The sequence below is a fragment of the Cavia porcellus genome, unplaced genomic scaffold (assembly GCF_034190915.1).
Source record: "Cavia porcellus strain 051 isolate PalLab524CR breed Dunkin Hartley unplaced genomic scaffold, mCavPor4.1 scaffold_1, whole genome shotgun sequence".
Lineage (NCBI taxonomy): Eukaryota > Metazoa > Chordata > Mammalia > Rodentia > Caviidae > Cavia > Cavia porcellus.
In genome coordinates, this window is record NW_026947484.1 from 239023979 (window position 1) to 239042821 (window position 18843).

General features: G+C 39.9%; 1 long non-coding RNA gene across 2 annotated transcripts in view; it reads right to left on the bottom strand.

The window, feature by feature from the left end:
* The window catches only part of LOC111757716 (uncharacterized), a 96034-nt gene extending 77705 nt beyond the window's left edge, over positions 1-18329 (bottom strand). For both annotated transcript variants that reach the window (XR_010041522.1, XR_002791998.2), the window contains exon 1: positions 18174-18329. This is a non-coding gene — a long non-coding RNA (uncharacterized LOC111757716). The remainder of the gene's footprint in view (positions 1-18173) is intronic.
* Positions 18330-18843: the final 514 nt, after the last annotated feature.

Consider the following 18843-nt stretch of genomic DNA (forward strand, 5'->3'; position numbering starts at 1 on the left):
AGGCTTCCAGAGATAATGTGGACAGCAATTTGCCATGAAATGACAATGCCGTTGATTGCTCAGCACTGAACAGTGGCCAGAATCAAGTATTTGGAGTCTGAGAACCAGGACCTGGCTCCTCATTCAGCTCCTCCCTCACTCTGATTATGGGGTGGGTTACCTAACATCTGAGCTAGTCTCTTCATCTGATGAAAGTCACCAATTATGTCTTTAAAAAACTTTTCAAAAGAACCTATAAGCCCTTGTCCAGTGGATGTCCTCTAAATACTTGCTCTCCTCCTCTCTCATTTCTAAAATAGCTCAGCCCATGGCTAAGTGTCCTCTGTTGACACCTTGGTGTCTTTGCTTTGCTTCATTCTCTCTGCCCACTCATTAAACCTTTGTGTAATATGCAGCTGTGACCTTTTTCGTTCTTCAGTCTTCCCAGGGAAACACTTTTTATGGCTTTTATATTGGACTTGGAGGAAAATGATTCCTGAACTTTGATTTCCTGCGCTAACTCCAGACTCATATAGCTGTCTATCTATAGAACATCAGCAGAATCATAACTGACAGAGAGCACTTTATATGTACGTCTCATGGTTCCTCCAGGGGTGACTGGGAACGAAAGGGATTCGAATGGTACAGGGTTCATGAACTACATTTTGTAACATAGTGTGGATGGAAAAGCAGGGAATGAACCAAGAAACTAAAAAAAGACAGAGAGAAAATAAGGATAATAAGGACATTAGGCAGAAGCATTTCAATTAAGTTTAAATTTAAAAATAGTTTAAATATGAAAAAGTTCATTATTATATTTAACTTTAAAACCTCATGGTCATCTTTAAAGGATGCCCAGGAGTATAATAATTGTATTAAAAGCTGATAGCTAAAGAAGGAAAATTAAGTATCTCTCTTTCCTTTTCCTAAAAGAACATGCCACATGGAAATAAGGAGTTGGTTAATAAAAAAGGAATGGAAAAATTGGGAAGTCATCATATCATATACAATGCACTGTAATTAAATGGGGTACTAAATGTCAATAATTAGGAAAAGCTAATGTTACCAGTAAAGCTGAAGTAGATCTAGACAAACTATACCTCCTAGTGGAAGTAAACAATTCTATCTCTGATGTGTGCTTGTTCATAACTAAGAATAAAAGCTGAACAACTAACTCTGATGTTAGTTTATAGGTATATTAATCACTTTCCCAGTCCTGGGATACACAGTCCCCCCATTTAATGATTCATTTAATGATTTTGCAGGGTTCAGTTCATGCATTGGCTAGCTCCAAGGAAGAAATGGCATGTTGTCCTCCAGATGAATTATTCTGCTTCCCTCAATCTCCCACGAAGTCTTAGGGTGTAGGCCAAATGTAGACAGTGTCCTGCCAGAGCCTAGCACAGATGGCATCTAGTCCACCTGCTAATTCAGTTCTTGATCCCCACTGCAACCTCCCAAGCTTGACCTTTACTTGCCAACACTCCTACCAGAACTTTGGTCTTTTGAGTACTGACCAGTATGGCGCATCAAGAATTCTCACAACAGTGCTCTCTAGAACAATGTTCTAGTATTTTTCAACATCCCTTCTAAATTCCTCCCACAAACAAGTTCCAAAGCTGTCGGTGTCTGGGTGTCCCTCCAAAGTCTCGTGTGGTCATGGGGGGGCTTTCAAAGGTGGCTGAATCTAGGGTTTGTGACTGGCTCCTTGTTTAGTGCTGGGACTGGCTGTGTGAGTGCTGCCCCGCCCCGTGGTGAGGAGCTCACATCCCGTGTAAGGGAGGAAAGCAGCTTGCTCCTCCCTTGCCCTTCTGCCCATTTTTGCTCTTGTTGCTTTGCTGTCTTCTGGCGCCTTCAAGCATTGCCCCTGAGCCATGCCACCCTGCCTCGGAGCTGGCTGATTATGGACTGAAACCTCCACATACTGTGAGCTAAATGGACCTTTCCTTCCTTCATTTTGGGTGTCAGGCATTTCGTCTCAGCAATGAGAGAAAAGTAACCAAGGCAAAGGTTTTCTTAACTACACTTTCAGGTACAGTTGGAACAACAAGCTCACTTCTCTGGTGGCAATTTTCTGTATTACTCACTTGTTCATCATGGGGACAAAATTTCTGGTATTCACAAATAAAGGAACGTAGATTAATTTTGGCTCACTTTCAGATAATTGAGTCCATGATCATCTGGCCCCCAGGCAGCAAATGAATGGGGGAAGGGCATGGTGAGAGAAAGCTGCTTAACCGTGAACATCCAAGAAGCACAGAGAGAGAGGAGAAAGGAGGTGTCAGAGACAAGAGTCTACCCCTCCTGGTCCCGCTCTCAGCAATGGACGGCTGCCTCAGAAGTGAGTTAGCTCACCTCCAAGCAGCTAAGAACCCCTAAGTGGGTTAGTCCACACATGACTGCAGTAACCCATGATGTAATCACCTCCCAAAAGTCCCACCTCTAAAAAATGAGAGGTTTGAGGAACGTTTTAGATCTAAATTGCAACAACAGAGAATAAAAGGAACAAAGGAAATGCAGTCTCAATACCTATGGTAAAAGCTACAGGAAAAAAAATCTTGTTTTTAATAAGTAAATGGAAAAGAGAAAATAGGAAATAGAGATGGGCACATCAAACAGACCTAAGAGGTAAATCAATCAAATTCAAGGCGTACTCTTCACTTGGAACACGATCATTATATCTGAGCTAGATGATAATATATAGACAGGTAGTTATTTGATTAAAAAAATAACATTTGCCAGAAATTTGGTAGTAACAAGGAATCGTTCTTTATTTTATATATGTATGATGGTATTTTTAAGTGATTTATTATATTTTACACTGTCATGATGAAATATTTATGGATGAAATGATACAATATCTGAAATGTGTTTCAAAAGAAACACAAGTAAAGGAAATGAATATAGATGAAACAGAATCATCTCCAAATGGCCACACTGTGGACAGCAGGGATGTATATGTGGAGTTTCATAAAGTTATACTCCCTTATTCTGTTCATGTTTCTAATTCTCCACAGTACAAAATTTTTTAAAAAGTTGGATTGAAGCTAGCTTGACATACCCAGAGGCTTGTTATAAGGTCAGAGTGCGATTAGGGATGAGTTCTAGAGTTTAAACATCCCTGACTCCAAAGGTGGCTGGTGCCTAGGTACAGATTCCAGTGTGGTCCTCACAAAGCACTATGAATCGTTAAGGAGAAACAAGAGACATTACTAAGGAGTGATTGAGGGTTCATTTAACCCTTTGAATTGAGCACATTTTATTAAACATTCTTGCTGCATAAGAATCACCTTGAGTACTGATTCAAAACAATTCTATGGTCTCGTCAAGATCCTCTGGCAAAGAGGTTTGGAAGTTATAACAAGTTCTCTGTGATATTCATCATCACCTTCTAAGAACCAAGGTGTTTAATTTCAATGTAAATAGGGCATTTAATCTGAGAATGCCTGGTAAACAGTTGGCAGTTGGCAGGAGTGGGCCTGGAAGTAGATGAGGGAGAAGCAATAGGAATCTGGAAGTTACTTTCCTGTTTTCAGAAAGAACTCAGTAACAGGCATTCTCCAAAGAGGGCAAACAAGAAAGTGTTCACGAGAGCTAAGAGCCACACTCTGGGTGACAATCACTCGTAGGCTTGCTTTCTGCTTCCTGATTGATCAAGAACTGTGCATAGACATCTATGGGGTTTATGATATCAATTGTTTTGATGAAAAAAAAAATCAAAACAATGTAGTTTATACCTGGTCCCAAAATGGAATTTCTGCTCCTTCTCGGCTACAATATAAATTAGTCACCAAGGTAAGGGACTTATTTGTTACATGTACCTGTTCATCTGGATCTTCAGAAATTTTCCTGACCTAGTATTGTTAGCACTACTCAGAAGTGATGGATTAAAAGCATTTCAAATCAATCAATAAGTAAACTATATAATATAGATAAAGAATGAGCTTTTTTTTTTTTTGGCATCATGAGTCCACCTGCTGCGAAAATAGATCGTTGCATTTTGGGTTCTTCCCTAGGAAAGAGTGAGGAATGGATGACAGAGTTCAGAAAGATCCCTGCCCTTTTCCCTTGGACAAAACAGGCCTTCAAGATTCACACTGTCTGCTCCTGCACAATCCATCCATCTATCTATGCTTCTTTGATGTTTATTCGGTTTCCAGAAAAGTTTGTCTTGTCTCCAGCTCACAGCATGATGAAAAAAAATAAGGTTTCTGGGTTTATTTATTCAATTTCTGAGACTAGTGAAAGCTACATGAAGGTGAAAATGTTACAGAAAATGACTGTCAAACATACTGCTTTCCACTTCTTAATTATAGAGATATGTTACACGCTCAGAAGACAGCTCAGCACAGAGTAAACCCTGGATAAATTTGTTTTGAGTGAAATTTGTTAAGGGATGCACCGATTGTGACAATGCTGTGGAAATAGGTCTCCTTCATTAGACCTAGAGTTGCAACATGTTACTATTTCACAATGTTCAGTCTGCCTAGTTGACCCCCAAAAAGATGCAGACGTAGGTATGGGTTCATAGGTACATTGTGGTTTGTCCCGTCAGAGCTCCATGTAGTCTTAGGGCTTTTCCAGAGGTGGCTGGGTCTGGGGTGTGAGATGCTGTGGTTTAGGGAGTGTGACCGTTAAATCAGTCATCTCATTGATTTGGTGTCACCCGAATTCTGGTAGTCCAGATAAGATAAAAGGGACAGAAAGAGGCTTGTCTTCCCTTGTCGCTTTGCTCTATTCTCTATCATAAACCTCTGCCAAGCTACTCTGCCTTGGAGCCAGCCAACTATGACCTGAAACCTCTATAAACTGAGAGCTAAATAAACCTTTTCCCCTTTAACTCTCAGTATCAGAGTACTTTGTCTCCACAATGAGAGAAAAGTAGCTAGGATATTCTCTTGTTGCTGAGACAGTTACATTTTTAACACACTTCATTTCATTAGTCATCAATGGAAAATGTCCAGGATTTGTAAATCAATATTTGTGAGAATAAATCTTGGCCCTACATTTATAACCCAAGTTGCCTTATGCTATTATGATTTGACTTTTCTGATATTTAGATTCTTTATCTGTAAAGACAATTATAGTATATCAAATGGCTATAAAATAAGAATGATATTATTATATCCTTAAATGTGTTATTGGGTTAATACGTAATTACCTCACATCCGTAAAGTATCCCCCTTAAAACTGCAGTGCTTGGGTAGTGTTGTAAAGTCATTTCATGCCTTCTTATTACTCTCATTTTAACTCTAAGTTTCACAGCTAAACTAAGGTACATATTTCTGCTTGTGCTTCACAACTGTAGAGATCAATACTCAGCGAAGAACTCACTACATTGCCGTTCTGTTGATACATAACAGTAGACTGGGAATGGCCAGGTCTCAGCCTCTCTGGCATTCAGGCTGACAAACAAGAAATACCAATTTCTCTTTCCCTCACCCATAAGTAACCGGTTTATCTCAAGAAACACAGGCTGTGATGACAGCTATGGAGGTGAAATGCAATTGGATGCCTGTGGTGTTTGGGGTTTCACTAACATTGCAGGTCTAGGGGTAGTGGTCTGATCACAGGTACAGAGGACAGCAGTACACAGTGTGACATCTAGGGGGGATCGCCTTCTGAGGGTTGCAACCATTGTTGATTCTCTACGGTCTTGTTTTGAGGTCCTATATCATTTCCCTTGTTTTGTTGGGTTGGGTTTTATTCTCTTGAGTTTTGTGTGATTATATCAAATTCAATGGCAGGAGGAGCTATTTCAAAGATAGTAAGATATATTATGGTAGCAATTTTGGATTTACTATTGGCTTATTTTGAAGTCCTTTATTGCATTCATTGTTTTGTTTTTATTGTTTCTATTCTGTTCTGTTCGACTTTTACTATGTCCAAAGTTATCTGCAGCTATTTTGAAGACATGAAAAAGCATTATGGTAACTACTGTTGATTTTGTAATGTTTTGAAGTCCTGCATATCTTACACTGGTTTGTTTTGATTGGCTTTATTCTGTTCTATCCTCTTCAAAATAAAATAAAAATAACTTTAAAAATTAAAACATAGAAAGGCAACAACTAGAAAAGTGGTTTCCCTGAATGAAAAAGTGGTGGGTTTTTTACATGGCATAGAACGGGGTAAATGTAACACACTTGACTTTGTTTTGTAAGCAATGAATAATAAAAACATTTTTGTTTGTTTTTCAATATTTGTGTTTGAAGAAAAGTAATATGTTCAATGTGCATTTTGAAAACATCCTGGAAGGAAGTCAAGTTAACTTGGCTACAATTGTCATTTTTGCTCAAAGACATTTTCTAAAAATGAAGCTAGAACTTGGTAAATGTTGGTGGTTTTCTTCCCCTCACTGTCACCAAAAAAACATACTATAATAAACATGGCAACAACACAACAGGGATTTTCTCTTCCCTGTCTAAGAGCTGGAACGTCTTAGACTGTTATAATGTAAGCTTTATCAGTGAAGGTATAGAATTGAAAAGCTTTAAGCTGGGGGAAGAAAAATGATTTAAGAGTTTGGATGAATTGCATAGGCCCATCCAGTGGTATTAAATCAGTTTTGAAGAGATTTGAAGAGGACACAACACCCTGTAAGTGAATTACAGTTTGGTATCGTTAACGAATGATTGCACAACAAAGAAGAGGGAAATGTGAGGTGAAATATCAGAACCACACAACACACTTACAGTCTTAAGAGGCATCTGAGGCAGGATAGTTGACAGCTAAGTTGTTGCTCCTTGTCATATCAACACTGATCGCTACAAAAAGTAAAAATGAAAAGGTTGCTCTCCATGCAGAACTTCCAAAGTCAGTGACTCACAGAAGCCCAGGTTACATTTTGGTTTTATGTCCTGGGACAAGTCAAGAATGCTTTGGCTGCGTGTAAGTGTGACCATGGGGAGAAAAATAAACTGAAAATTTTAGGAAAGCCAGTTTGTCAGCAAGAACAATATTCATCAAGACTAGTTTGGCACTTAACTGTTAATTTCTATGTCCAGTGCTCTTCTGTAGCCTCTTAGTCCCTGGGTACCCAGGTGTGGAATTATTGTCACCCAAACTGGCTGTTTCCAACCCCTCAACAATACACTTTTCAGTAGGGAAACAGAAGGAAATATTCACCTAAAAATAAAGAATTTACCTTAACTCCTTCCTGTCCATGCCTGCTGAAGATGACAAGGGCATCAAAGACATAATAGACAAGATGAGCTGTGGTCTGTCCTCTTCCAAATACCTCCTTTGTCGTATTCATTTAACATCACAAAAGCTTCTATACACAGAAAGTCAACAACGTGTTTAAGCTCAAAGAACAAGTAAGATTTGAGCCAGAAGTGAAATCCGGTCATCAGACCCAACCCCTATAATTTTTCTACTGTGTTTCAAGGAGAATGACGCCACCCAAATCCACTGTCATTAGCAGGTAGAGAATAATGCATTGCATTTTCAAATTCCCTGTAAATATGCAGCCAGAATTATTTTCAGTATTTGAATTTTAGGTCCAGAGTCTAAAATTCTGAGGTATTAAAATACTTGGGCCACCTAGTTCAGTTTTGTAGTGCAAAAAAAGGAGATGCAAAGGAAGCATGTTGCGTAGCGGAGGATCATCTACTTCTAATTTGAACTAAAACAATTGTAAATAGATGCCCAACTCGGTGGACCTTCTCTTCTCAGGATGACCCCTTGTGTCATGATCTCTTCCTTAATACTGACCTGCATAGTAATTGATTCATGTAGGGCTCATTGACCAAAGATTCCAATTCAGTAACAGAAGCTAATGTGACATTTTGATAAGCTAAGCTATCAATAATCACACACCACCTGGAATATTTCTTGTAAAGTATATTTAAGATACAAGAGCTGACACCTGGTTGTGTCCCCAATTAGATCATGTGAAAAACGTCAAAACCAGGCTGGATGTGAGTTAACGCAGGTGCGTCTAAATTAACATAGTTGCAGCCAGATGAGAGCACAGTCAAATTAGGAGACTGTGGAGAGTTACTGAGAAGAAGGAGATGCAGATTGAAAAAAAAAAAAAAAAAAAAAAACAAGCAAGTATCAGGGGAACTGTATTTCAGGAAAGCAAATCTCAGTGTCTATCGGTCCTGTTGACCAGCGCTCCTCAAAATTTAATATGCTTAGAAGTCAGCTGAGACACTGCTAAGGTGCAGATATTGGTTCCTTAGTTTGGGGTGGGCCCCACGATTCTAAAATTCTAGTAACTACTGAGAAAACCTGAACTGGTTACACGGGTTATGTTTTGAGTAGCAAACCTCTAATCCAAATAGAAAATGGCTACTTTTTGGTACTGGGTCAGAGAAGACAGAGCTGTGCTGCGCGGATCCCCCTAGCCACGGCCAGAAGGGTGAACAGGTATCAGCTTTTAAAGGCAGCACGATCATGGGACTTTATCCTCCGAGTCAATGCATACTTAGCTGATCAAATTGACCTCATCACCAGCTACTAAATGGTATCAGAAATTCTGTGCTGGAACTTATCGCTGCCTTAAAGGCCAAAAATTGAACTCTGTCCTCCAAGTGGAGATATTATGGGGAATAGTAGGAATCACAGCTCTAGAATTACATAATCTGAGGTCAAGGGGCATGTCCATAGTTTATTAGCCATTTTGCCTTAGTCAAGCTTTCTTTCTATGAATAATTCTTTCATCCTTAAACCTGGGAAGATAATACTTCTCCCACTATATTAATGATGGTAGATCAATGACTTTAAGAGATAACTCCCACAATGTAATAGCTTAACGCTTGCTTAATGCTTCAGTAATGGTGTTCAGTAGGTAGATTTTGATGTTGTCACTGGGAGATTCAGGATCCTTCCGCCTTTTGACTGTGTGCTTCTTGATATTTGCAGAATTCTCCCAGTTCAGTGTGTGGATGGAGAAAACACACATGTAGGAAGACTTGTATCAGTCAATTTGAGGAGTGGTATCCACTCAGCAATCCTAGGCAGTCTACTGAGCAGAACTTCATCACTTGGTCCTATCTCATTTCTCCAAAGAATAAGAAAAAAAAAAAGCAGTCTACAGTTATGCTCTGGACATAGGAAATGTTTGGTGAATGTCTAGCCTAACTTTGCTCAGCTAGCAAATTCAGTTTTCCTGTGCTAAAGCACCCACAGCTTCTAATAATTGGTCTTCTTTCTTATGCATGTAGAATAATGCTATGCACTCTACTACAAAAAGTTGGAAAAAATCATCAATCAAGTAATTTTCTATGCTGCTTGGCCAATCACTCCTCTACATCTGTGACAGGAGGTGGTCCAAAAGGCTGATAAAATAGTATGGACAAATATCCTTAAGACGTGTCGAACTATGTGAGTGGATAGAAAACAGAGAAGGCAGGCTGGGGTGGGAGTGGGTGCGGGCAGCTCAGGAGGAGAGGCAGACACCGAGTTGTGCTTTCTGGGTCCCCTCTGCAGAGCTGCAAACAGTCTTGTCTGCGTGCTGACCTCTTCTTACCTTTAGAAGTCTTATTCTGAGATCACTTTCTCCATATCATCTCACCGATCTGTTCCTTCAAACCCACTGCATCACTCTCCTCTATATAAACCTTAAGCAACATAATGAGTTCCCTAATTGGCATATTGCGTGTGTGCAGTTATTTATTTATACACACGCGTTCTGTGAAGAACAGAAGTCACGTTGTTTTTTTCCCTCTTTCTTTGGCACATAGGATTAAGCATGGGTTTATGTGTTCTGAAAGCGTTGGGTTTCTTTTTGTTAATTATCTGTTTGTTTTGTGGCTTTTGTTTGTTTTGTTGTTAGAGAGTGGAGTACTGTTGTCTTTCTGAACTAACTGGGGACCCCACAAGGTGTATGGATTTTCTAAGTTTCCAATAGCTACATGATATTTGCTACCCTGATACAGTTCTGTTTCTGGGGTTCATCTTTAGACACATGCTTACATAGGACAAGGGAAGAAATACAAGTAATACAAGCAATCTTTGTCCTTAGGATTGAATGACATGGTGATGATTTCAGAAACCGGGGTAAGCACATAGGAGGGATCCTGGGGCCTACATAGGTTTTCTCAGTGCTCCCCAAAGTTTTCTTCACAGCCATGTGATACAGCACTAAATTTGGGAATAAAGTGGCTCGTTATAACAGAGGAGTGCAGTTCCCTGTTACTCCTCTTCACCTGAGGGCTCAATCTTGTTGCTTTCCAGAAGGGCTCAGTGCACTGGTCTGTGCCTCTAGCAGAGCCTTGTTGATGGATAAAAACAGAAGCCTGCTTTCTCTATCCCTCACTGCCACACAGAAGAGAGAAGAGAACGGTTTGTATGACCACATCTCTCAGTTTAGTTATGCTGGAAAAATCAAAGGAATGTACTTTGTTTAGTTAATCTCACAAATTCTGTACAAGCCTGGTCCAATGGTTGACTGTGACAGGCTCTCAAAAGTTCCTTCTTAATTTTATACATCTGTGTTTCACAATAATTTAATAAATGATTATTCCCAACAGTCTCTAATTCATGTAAAAATGACCATTGGCAATGAGGGCTTTGGAACACGGGAGGATATTGTCCTTCTGGGACATTCTGTTACCTGCTTTTTAATCAGCAGATAAACCACACACTGACAGAGTCCTTCATTACGTGCTCTCTTCAGAGTTGTGATACATTTTTACTGCTGGTACCTGATAAGCAATAAAGACGCACCCCTACTAGAAAAGCAGATTTATTAATAAGTAGCTGACACTTTGTACTTTTACAGAATACCAAAGCAATTAGTGAGAACAGGAGAAAGATCTTCAATACCTACAAAGCCAAATATCATATCGATTCAAGCACAAAGCTTTTTCTAAACAAGAGTCAAGGAATTGTCTATTGTATGTGGTCAATTCCTCTAAATAACAGGTAGAAAAATACATTAGTGGAACTACTTTGAACATCTTCCTCCTGGTTCAACTGTATCTATGAGCCAACTTGCCAATATTGAAAAACTAGGAGACTAAGAAGGTCAACAATCATCTTTTCGTTTTACACATGCATCTGTGAGTGTGGGCATGTGAGCATGAAAAATGTTCATCATCTCTAGATTTCATGTAAAATTGAGATATGCAATTTGATTTGAAAGCATAAGGTTCACTTTGGGAGAAAATGCAAAATTTAGATCATGAAATAGAATTACTAAGTCACAAGAAAATAGATCAGAAGAAATTCAAAGACATCAGCTGGTCCAGTTTCTTCCTTGGAGAAAGACAACATTATTTCTACTCCTGATCTCTCCTAACTCAGTGCGATATTATAGGTAACACATAGAACCCAGTAGAGAAACCAACGTTTCCAGAAAATACGAATTTGTTTTCAATCCAGAACTGCGCACTTTCCTGTTCTCAGTGCATTTCCCTCAGGGAACATGACTTCCTTTGTTTATTCCTGAGTTGCCCGCTGAGTCTTAGGCTCTGTTCTGGGTTCAGCACAAATAGCAGGGCACAAACATAACAAGAAAAGATTCTTGCCTTCATGCACCTGATGTTACACTTGAAGGTGATCTTTTAAAAAAAAACGCATACAAAGAGTTGCCATAAATCCTATGAAGAAAAGTAGGGTGAGCAAAACAGATAATGGTACACGGAAGAACGGGACACGCCTTGGTATGCACTGAGTATGGTGGTCCAGGAAAGCACAGGGAGGAGATGACAGTGAGCAGGGAACCCGATGTGGGAAGCAGGCAGCCACGCCCTGCCCAGCAGGAGCGCTCTAAGCAGCACCCTCCCTGAGGTGAAGGACACTCAGGGCCCTGCACTGCAGGCCGCACGCTGTTTTTCCTCCCTGTGACTTATCCGATCCTATTCCATCTCCTTCAGCTTCTTCCTAGAACTGCCTCCTGCTTTTCCTGGAGACTAAGACAGCTCCACAGATCTCCACATTTCTGTCATGGCTCCTGAATCGTGGATCTGTGCCGTTGGCCTGTCACCCCCTGTGTTTCTGTGCCAGCCATTCAGCTTAATTGTCAGCCGCCTCCTCTTTTGCCCAGGCCATCTTGGGTCACATTATTGCTCCGCGGCCAAGGAGTCACACACTCTCTCCTGACTCATTCAACTACTGAGCTCGTGTGACTCAGTTCCTTCTCTGGAATTTTAGTCCAAATGTAAGACTTGAGAGTACAGTGAAGTGACAGGAACGTGGGGCACATCCCAGCTCTGCCTCTTCAGCAGTAATACACACACGAGAGGCCTGTGTTGTGCCACTGCTGTGTCTTTACCGCCTTAGGCTTCTTGCAAGATGCCCATGATACAGTGCAACCCGGCTGTTCCGGTGTGCTCCAAGGAGGGTGCGCGGGCTGTGTGTGTCTGGGGCAGCACCCAGCTCCAATCCCATCCCCTCTCTAGAGTACTGTTTGTCTCCTTGACTTGTGTATGTGCGTGCTTTTCAGTGTGGCCAGCATTGTATTAGGCGCTATATGTTAGAACAAAAAGAAAAACATGAAATGAGAAACACACATGATTTCATCAGCGGGTTGACTTTGTAGTTTTTACGACACTATACACCATGCAAACAAGAGTTTAAATCTATAACAAGAGAATGATAGGACAAAAGTCACCAATTCTTATTTTCCAGCCATTTCCCAGCATGATAGTTATCCATCCTGTGGTAAATCGTTAACAGGCAAAGAAAATTCCACATCAGCGCTCACACGGCTTCAGAAGTCCTATAAGCCATTTCACATTTCATCATCAATACCAAAAGTTAATTTTCTTATATACAAAAACATTGCAAAGTACCACATAAATATGGCAATTTTTGTATCACTTAACTTTTTAATAAGATTAATTCTATAATAAGTCACAAAATTCAGGAACATTCTATGAATTCTGCTTTTTGGAGATATCAGGGCATGTCATCCTTTGAAAATCTGGAGTCTAATTTAGGCCCTCAGATGTCTCAGAACCTGTTTGCCAGTTTCCACCTCCCCTAATAATCCTGCCAACGCTTGCATTTGGGGCTTTAAAAACAGTAACAATGGATGTTATTTGGGAAAAGCTGTAAAAATAAATGAATAAATAAAATGTGTCTTCTTAAGGACTTGTTACTGTCTTCCTGTCTTCCTGTCTCAGAATCCCACTCTTCTGTTTATGCAAGTTTCATGCAGGGAACACCACCACTCCCCAGCTTATGGCTGTGTCTTTCCTATCACCCCTGAGCTTACCCCTGTTAGCATCCCACGCAGGGAAACAGCTCAGCCGAGCCTTGGTCCTGTTAGGTTTGAAGTAAATGTGTAGACTAATATATTCAGACACCAGCTCTCCAGGTTTGAGAAGCTCTAATGGAAATACCTAGGAATACCTAGACCAGTGTAAGAATAACTGAAACTTTCCGGGGCAGCCTGCCTGTGAGGGGGGCCCATTCTTGCACAGAAAGATAGGATTTCAATAGGTACAGTTCTCAGGAGTCATCACTTACTTGCTGGCTAACTAGCAAATATATTAGTTATTTATCCTCCTGTCAAATTATTCTCTGTAATGTAATTTTTGAGCATCTTGGGAAAGATTAAGTCTGAATTCTTATGTGCTAGAACCCAGGATCCTGTGTGCACAGTCATCAGTAGTTTGTCCTAAAAGCTAAGGAGAGGACGTGGAGTCATGGGGGCACTGGACCCTGCTGATGATCTTCCGCAGGAACCCTGTCGATCTCAAAATGTGCTTAATGTAACAGATACAATCACTGTGTAAACAGTATTTAAAATGAAAATCGTATTTTCTAAACCCTGTTCTTCCTTTCATCATTTTTAAAGATGTCACACGTGGATTAAAAGTTAATACCAATAATTGTTCTTGCTTTGGGCACATTTAGTAAGCTCTGAGGAAGAAACACGCATTCTAACAGACATTGATATGGAGGCCATGCTTCATCTGAGGTTATGCTGCCTGCTATTGGATGCACAGAATACGAAGGTGCCAGGCTTTAGTACCACGATGAGCACCAAACTAGAAGTCCTTAAGGTAAGAAGCAGCCGTTCCTCACAGTGACTAGTGTTACTTTCTCCAATGGATTCTTTAAACCCCGCCCTCAGACACAGTTTTCTTGTCTATAAGACAGGGGCCATCAAACTAGCCTCACCTTATGATACCTTACGACAAGGTTACTAAAACATAACACACACCAAGATATAAAATATTCCTGTATCTGTTAGCATGCTCATGAAAGTCCTTTACAGTTTCAAAAACTATTCCTAGGAGAGTGAGAAGAAAAACTTTACTATTACTGTAGATGGTAATAAATTTGACTGCAAACACCCATGCATATATGGAGACAGGGACAGAAAGAGGGAGAGAATGAGAGAGAGAGAGAGAGAGAGAGAGAGAAAGAGAGAGAGAGAGAGAGAGAGAGAGAGAGAGAGAGAGAGAAAGGACAGAGAGAATATAGTAAATCAGGAGAAAATATGGGAGGAACAAAACCCAGAACTACTCCTGGAAGAGACTAATCCACATAGGCCGAGGAGTAAGCTGGGGAGAAGGGTCTGACCCCCATCTGGGAATGCATCCTACCTGGCCCCTAGCCACTCAATTATGGTCATAAGTCCTGGGCAGAGTTTTCCAGTGCTCTTTGGAAGACTGATTTTTTTCACTCTCCCTTTGAATAGAGGAATCCATTTTATGTGTACAAGATGGCTATATTCCTAGATAAACAGGGACACAAAGGCTTCCCACAAAGTTATTTTATAAGGGCAGTGTCACCCTAGTCTTAGAGGCCTAAGATTTAACTGCCTGAGGTGAATTCATTACAACTCTATTCACTTAGAAACAAAATGTCATTTCTCATGACCCAATAAATGAAGTGTAATTACTGCAAGTACATAAATGACAGAACTGAAAATTTTCTCCTCCTGATCATGCTCATAATAAGACATCTTTTCACAAATTTAAATAACCAAGAACTACTGGGTGGAAACACCCCAAGACAGACCAACCTCTTTGGACACAAAGTTGACATCAAAGATCATTTTAAAGGATCAGTCTTTTGAGAGATGTTGCGCTTTTTGACAGCTGCTACAATCCAAATATGAGTTTCACTCTCCCTTAGGAAATATTTAACTCACACTGAAATTTATTTGAAGAGACAGACACCTGGGAATACAGTGGTAAATGCTTAGCATGCCCTTTGCCTTCTAAACTACCAGCTCTGACGCTTTTGACTATGCCAGTTGCTTCCTATCTCTCTTCTCTGTCAGAGATTTTAATCCTCTGACTTCGAAAGATTATAAACAAGGAGCCCTCTGATTGCTTGGAATGAAACACTTACAAAATTCTCCATCAAATAGTCAAGAGAAGTAGAGTACAAGACTCCATGCTTTTCCCAAACCATCAAGTTAGTTCTTTATTTCTTTCTGCTATGGATTATTGAATGCTTAATTTTTAAGCATTATTATTGGGGAAAATATTATTCTGTCAAGCACTTCTCCCAGAGAAAATCTGTCTAAATGACTTTATATTCTTGAAATGATGCCGATTCCTTTTCTAAAACTGCATACACTACTCAATGCTCTATGATTAGAAATTATGAGGCCAATTTGCCAAAGGTGTTTCTTAATTTGCATCAGCAAAAAAAGGAGTACTCATAATTGTCCATGCAAATCAAGGACTTTCATATGCAAATGCTTGTGTGTGGATGTAATTATGCTGCTCTCATACATGGATTGAGGTTTTAATCTGTGTTACAAATAAGTGTGTAAATATGCATTTGTATTTTTAGTTGTACTTAAAAATACTGTCCATATGTATAACTATTGCTAGGAATAGAAATGGTTGACTCTGTAAGAGTCACTTGTTAGGATCCGAATGAAGTGATTTTCACCAGCTATAAACAGAACTGCCACTCCCATGTAGCCCTTGTGCCCTGTTGTAGAATCCTGACCATTGAGCTAACCTCACCTTCTGTTATTATAGAGGACCAATCACCTTCATTCTTGGCATTTTGGTTACCAGTGAGTTTTCTGCACTTGGCTTTGCAGTTAGGCCTGATCTCCATGACTGTCTGAGTTAATTTCCCAGTAAGTGTTTGGACCCCATGTAAGCCACACTAGGTAACTGAGGGTAAAGTGTGTCAGTAGCTCTTTCTAATGCAAGTTAAGTTTTACCCAGCTGGAATATCTACTACAGAAAAATATATACCCCAACATCTCACCTGCTGTGCACATTCTGAGAAATCCATTATTCCAAGGGAATAATTTTTGGGAACTTTTTTAGAAACTTAAACCATTAACTCAATGCAAAACAACATACTCCTTATACCACAATGAGTTAACAACTTTCCCTCTGAAGAAAGTCTTTCTCCACACAGTAAGACAGTAGAAAGAGACAGATCTCTTTATTAAAGATGGTGCTAATTAACAAGGTGGCTTATTTACTTTTACCAGAGTGGAGATTTGACAAGATGGCTAAATTATGCAGTTTTGACAAGTCCTGAGCATTCTTTCTACCTTCTCTGACTCCTTCGATGGACGGTAAAAACTAATGACTGGAATAGTTTTGCTTCATTTGACTACAGATCATATTCTATTTTATACAAAATTTGAAAAAGTAAAAGATGTAACAGCCAGTGATCTTCTTCCTAGAAAACGTGCTGATATAAGCTGTGACAATATTTTCATTGTAGTTCATGAGCTGAGTAATTATGCTTATCATTCTTCTAAGGGCAAGAAGAAGCTGGGATTATGGGACCTCAATGAAAGATATTAAACTTTCTAGAACATTTTAATAGTTTAATGGAGACAGTAAGAAAGATATGAAAGTAGCAGACATTGTTAAAGCAAGAAACAACCTCAGAGAAGAGAATGCATAATTTTCTTAAATTTGCTAAGGGTATGAGCCAATCGATCCATAGGTCACATAACAGATGATGGGATCTCCCAGAAATATCTGGAGTAAATGAGAAGGGCTTATGAATGTACAACTAACTTTATAATTATAATTGAAATGCTATTTGTTTGTCTGTACTGGTGCTGCTTAAGTATGGGAATTACAGTAAGAACAATATTGTCAACTTTCACCCCATCTCTACCATTAACCTTCCAGAGTACTTTCATGGATAGAGCAACATTATTAATTTTGCTGAAATGTAAAATGCTCATTGGACATTCAGACTTTGTCCCATTTTAATCACATTTAACCCTGAGCAACAGAGGAAATAGTTGTAATTCTTTATTGCTGGAACAGCCATAGGATTTCATGAAACTCTGTAATTGTTTTCTTATAAAAATGTAGGGAAAAATGTTTAAAATTCATTCTGGGCTCAAGTGTTACATCATTGCATCTTATTCTGCACCAAGAAATAGCAAAGGCTGTGGCACAAAGCTAGGCTGGAAGGCCCTGTGTGGATGGTAAGGAGAGTTTCAGATAAAAGCAAGGTCAGATGTCAAGACAAATGCGTGTGTTTGTCCATTCAGGGGCATACACTGCACACATACAAACACAGAGCTGACCCAGACCGCCCTACTTAGAGATGTGCGTTTTCCTCACAATGAGGAGGTCTGTACTGTGTAACTTGCAGGTAATGCACACAAAGAAGAGGAGTCTTGTAATACGCTTGCTCTCTGTGAATCAAGGCGTAAGGGCCGACTCTATTAACTTACTATGGTTAAAAAAATACCATTATAAAATATAGGGCAAATCCTCATCACCAGTGTCTAACCAAAACATCGCCCCTTTTTGAGGACATTCGTGTGATATAACTCATCATCCCTTCTTATCACTAAGTCAGTGCATTCAGATAATTTCCTAAGATTGTCCTTAACAGAACAATACAAATACCAGGCAAAAACGTCATAAAACGCAATGTTAATCTTTCGTCTGATATAAGTTAAAAGACAGTTTGATCTCGCATGCTGCCAGCCAGCCCCCAGCTTGCATTGTGCTCTCTCTCTGATTTCCATCACAGACAAGTTTATCTCTCAGAAGAGCCTGAAGTATAATCACATTGTAATACAACAGGGGTTGTGTGTACTTGTAAGCAAATATTTCGCTTTGGGAAAAACCTCTCCTGGTCTTATATCCTGCTGGGACTGGCAGGCCCACCAGCTCTTACCACTCAGCACAAATACATCTCAGCATCAAGCAGTTAATAGATACTGACACATGAAGCGCTTTGCCTTAATAGATCTGTATTTATATCTAGCTTGTTTCAAGTTCAATTTGCAAGGGAGCTTTATCTTGGTTGCTATCAAATATGCTACTTACCCTGCCATTTCCACCTGACAGCACCTGACGGTACAGATCTCATGGCGGTGACACCTACAGCTGCCTTCCCCGGCATCGCTTCCTGGCTCCCACAGTAGCATGGCTGTGTGCACAGGGCTTCCTCTGCCTGTCTCACTCACATGCCAAGCCTTCTATCGAGCCTTTCTTGACCTTGAGACTCAACGTGCATCTGACACACCCTCCCTCGGAGCACCGCCTCTGAGCTCACCCACATCCTTGAAGATATTTCAACATAGCACTCTCACACTCTTTGGCTTGTATTTATTTATAACCTTTCTCTATCTAATCAAACTTTAAGACCTTTGAGGACAGAAGCCAGACTGTGTGTATTTCTAGCACATAACACTATGCCTGGCACACAGTAAGTGTTGGGGAATAATTCCTCTAAAAATGCAGTGTGATTGCCTAGTAGCACTGGCCAGAAATGGAGACTCTTTGCAGAAATAAGGCATCTTATTTACATCATCGCTGATTTTTAAAATAAATACCTAGATTAAAATCTGTTCACAGTTCAACAATTCTTACATATCTTTTCTACCTGCATTCTTTAGACAGTCTCTACTTTCAAAATATTTGTTCACAAGGTTTCTCAAGATCCTTATTTGTTCTCACACAGATTAAGAAGGCAAGAAAGTGAACCCTGAAGTCA